Genomic DNA, 4,469 nt, shown 5'->3' with positions numbered 1-4,469 from the left:
TCAGCTCGTGCACTGTGCCCCTTACCCGAGTACGTGCCCTCAATTTCAGAATGAAGTCCAGATGGAATCCAACGAAGTCCGAAGGACTTCTGGAGGCTGGCTACTCTAGTAGAGTGCTAGAGGACTTCTGGATGAGTGCAAGAAACTTCTGGAGGAGTTTCATCTACTGTATTAGATCCGAAGGTAAGACTTCCCAAGGTGAGTTCCCTAGATAGAAACACATAGAGGATAAGCTGCAAGGGACAGAGTCCAAAGCAGGATAGGATAGGAGGAGTGGTCCGAAGGATAGGACATCCGGAGGTCCGAAGGTTAAGACATCTGAAGGTTGCATCGTCCAAAGGTTGTGTTGTCCGAAGGTTACAACATCCGAAGGTCCGAAGGTTTACGAGGACCGGAGGAGCGGACAGGATTAGGACAGGAGGGGAAAGGCTACTATGGACAAGGTCCAGAGTAGAAACAACAGAGGTAGACTACACTATGGTAGAGTCGGATAGACAGGGTTTAGACAGAAGTCTCGGAAAGACAGGAAGTGCCGGAAAGGCAAAGCTTCAGCTTAGGGAGTCAATCCCTAAGCATGGATATAGACGGAAGGATAAATCCGGAGGACCAGAAAGTCGGCCTAGGGAATCCTTCCCTAGGCCTAAGGAAAGGCAATACTAAGATGGACCGAAGTCTGAGATCAGAATGAGTGAAGTCTAAGATGCGAGAGAGCAAGTCTATGTTGATATTCGAACTAAGGAAACTTTACAGGAGTTGTACAGAGGTTTATATACTGGACGGGATCCGAGAGGATAAGTAAGCTGAACACAAATGCTATGTACAAGCATGTGGAAACATATTGGTAAGTATGAACGGAACATAAGTAAATGAACTCGGAGATGAACAGAGTACAAGGATCAATAAGCAAGACAGAAACAGAGATAACCGAAGTCCAGAGTCAAGGAGATTACCATAAGGAGATAGATGCTGATTTAAGGTTTGGGCTTCGGATATGAGTCTAGGTCGGATCCAGAGGTCTAGAGATATCAGATGAAGTGTCTGGATATCGGATGAGTGGATCCGGAGATATAGGTGAAGACAAGACTAGGATATGGATCATGGATATAGACCGGTAGTCTAGGGAAGGTAGAGTCCGAGATGGAATGAGCTCGGATCTGATAGGACTAAGGGTGGATGGAGCAGGCTTAGCTGCGGAGGTCTGAAGGTATTGATATATGGATGTATGAAGGTGTACGGAATCAAACCGATAGTGGACTGGAGGACTGAAGGCATGGATAAGGTTATGGAGTCATGGATAAGGGTATGGAGGTCCGGATGTGCATCCGGAAGGTGTGAGAACATCATCGGACGAAGGTCCAGAATACGGGATATGACATTCTTGATGAGGACACAGAGTTTGGCTAGGTTAGCACTTGCAGAATCAGACATGTCGCAAGCTTTGAACTTTACAGTGTGAGAATATGGTAGGAGGCGCAGATCCTGGATATCTTTCCATATCTGCACTCATGTTAAAAATTATCGTTTCGGGTCTGCATCGTCGGACAGCAAGCCCATGTGTCTTGGGACATATGATTATTATGATATCTGACATCTGTCATGGCTCGGAGCTTCTTGAGTAGTCGTCATCTTAGCATCGTGTCACAAGGAAGTAAACAGTTTACAAACGGATTACTAACTGTGTGCACCAGTGGTAGTAAATACACATAAACAGTATACAGGTTAAACAGTTTAAAACAGTGTATAAACAGAAACAGTTGGAGCCTTATTGAGAATGCACTGTCCTGATGTGACTACTCTATTGTAACACTAGAACCATGCTTGTTCTCAATCACAATGATGAGAATAACAAGGTTTTTTGGGGGGTTTTAGTTTCTGTATGGCCAAAGGTTTTGCTGTGTCTCTGAAGGCTGGGTGTAATGCATCTCATTGTGAGGGTACAGGAATCTTCACGCGCAGTCAAATTTCGTGTCACGTGACCTATGTGTGTATCCCTGACAAACGAAGAGAAGACGTGACTGTGCGGGATGAAGACCAGCATTGTCTTAATAACTGAGGGTCTTATATAATACGGGTAAGAATGTAATGACACCACAATTACACTGGATAAGACTTCTTGCCAGTCCTCGATTAACATGGTCTACGACTTTTCTTCTTTCGTGGTAGATAACATGTGAGTCTTTTGAGGCTCGCTAAACCAATCAGTTAGATTAACTCAGCCGGAAGCTTTATTATCTCTGATTGAAACTATGGGATTGTCTAGGATATACCGTCTAGACACTTGAACTGGTTTCCTGAATATACGAATACTGTTGAGAAGCTGGTCTCAAATGTGACTACATTGACCAAAGCTTGTGTTGGTCAATATACAAATACCTGGTGAGAACGCTGGTCTCACAAATAACAACGATGACCAACGCATCGTGTTGGTCAGTAAACACTATGTGGTGAGGACACTGGTCTCACAAAACTGGGTTTCTATCGTGAGGAAACTTACATAATCTGAAGGGATACACTAACCCTGCACTTGTCTGGACAGTTTCTTACAAAGGAAATGGGCTGTTGTAAGCAGCAATTTGTTTAGACTGAAGCTTCTTAGGTGAGAGTTCAATTTGCTCAAGTGGGAGATTCTTGAATGCAACAAGTGGGAGATCTATTTTTTGGGGGGGGAGAATGGGCTCTCCTTATATACATTTTGTGTGGGAATATTATGTAAGTAAAAAGGTGATGTAATGACTTCAGAATGTGAGAAGAATATCCCAAAAACTGAAGCAGAATGTTCTAGCAGGTGCAAAAGGAAAGCGGAACACGTCATACGCACGATCGAAGGAAGGATGTACGCGATGCTCAATCATGCTCGCCTACCTCGCAACCTTTGGGGGTGAGGCTGCCCTATGCACAGCCTATCTCTTCGATTGTACCGAATCCCGCTCCCTCGACCCTGGAAAGATGCCCTATGAGATGCTACCACGGCGCAAAACCCAACGTTTCTCACCTTCGAGTATTTGGAGCACGGTGCTTTGTACGCATCCCCCGCCAAATTGCAGGAGAGACTGGGACCATGATCCCATGAAGCGGTGTGTTCATGGGCCCACCCACCAGGAGTTAAAGCTTGGCATTGCGAGATTCTGTCACCAGGGCATTCTTTAACTCCCAAGATGGGCATTTTCGATGAGGTCTTTCTCCTCTTGTCCCTTCCCTGACAATAGCAACGATGATGATGATGATGATTACGCGGCACCACACCCTAATGTGGCACCAACCCTCCCAATCCTGCACCTGCCACCTCCTCGTCGCTCAGGAACGGGCTCAACAACCCACAGAGCAATGGGCGCCAGTACCCGAGAACAGCTCATCGCAGGACACTGCACGCCTTGAATGTCAGTGAGACCTAAGACAGGCTCAAATCCAAGGAGGTTGTCACATGTAAACGTCCTCAGACAGCTTACCCCCCACAAAAAGGCACGTTTCGCATCAAACACGTCAAGTTCCCAATTGTTGCGTGTGGCAAGTGCAGAGATGACCTGAATAGAAGCTGCCTTGGCAACAGGCGCAAAGGTCTTGCCGAAGTCAATGCCTGGCACCTGAGAGAATCCCTGTGCCACGAGACGAGCTTTATAAACTGACCCCGCCTTTTAGATCTTCCCTAAACTCGAGAACCCATCGGCACCCAATCGCCTTCCGATTGTCTGGGAGTGGACCAGCTCGTAAACTCCCATCTCAGACATCAGGTTTCATTTCTTGCTTCATGGCTGCAAGCCAGTCGTCTCGATCAGAGTGTCGCATAGCTTCGTCATATGTTGTGTGCCATCACGCGGGGATCTCTGTACCAAACTTCATAGTCTTTGCCCATCCACGGAGGAGTATCGTGCTCAGGGCGTTCCCCAGCGTATTGAACCGAGAGACATTGCCAAGGGACATTGCCAAGCTGTGTAGCGTCAATGACCTTGTGCAAATCCTTGTGGTCCACGAATGGAGGGGAGTCGTTGTGTTTTAATAGCTGCACAGCCATCAAGTCGAATAGTATGTCCGAAGCTTTGTTAGACATATGGCATTGCTTGAAGGTAAACTCTGCCATTGCAAACTCAACATCACTGTGATACAGACTCCAGTCGTGAGGAGACTTCAATGGAGCAGGAGTTGGTGGTGTACTGGGCGGTAGAAATACACTGGTCAGCTGTGCATGGCAGTCCTAAGAGTGTGTCTGAGTCACAATTCATGAATGGACACTGATTGAAAGGAACTTACCATTGATGAGCGAATGATATGTACAATAGTAATGCCCGCTCGCATCCGTGAATTCTGACTCTGGATCCTCATCATCATCCAATGGTATGACATCAGGTGGGGGTGGCAAGAAATCAGGAGGTGGCAACTGAGGCGATGTTGGTAGAAAATCTTGAGCGAGTGCAACTGGATGGCATGCATACATGTGTTGAGTGCAGCCTGAGGCGTTTTGAAACCAGCACATA

This window comes from Suillus subalutaceus (assembly GCF_016647625.1).
Source record: "Suillus subalutaceus strain FC151 chromosome Unknown DFJ58scaffold_414, whole genome shotgun sequence".
NCBI lineage: Eukaryota > Fungi > Basidiomycota > Agaricomycetes > Boletales > Suillaceae > Suillus > Suillus subalutaceus.
The sequence above is the reverse complement of the archived record's forward strand: the minus strand, read 5'-3'. Positions refer to the sequence as shown.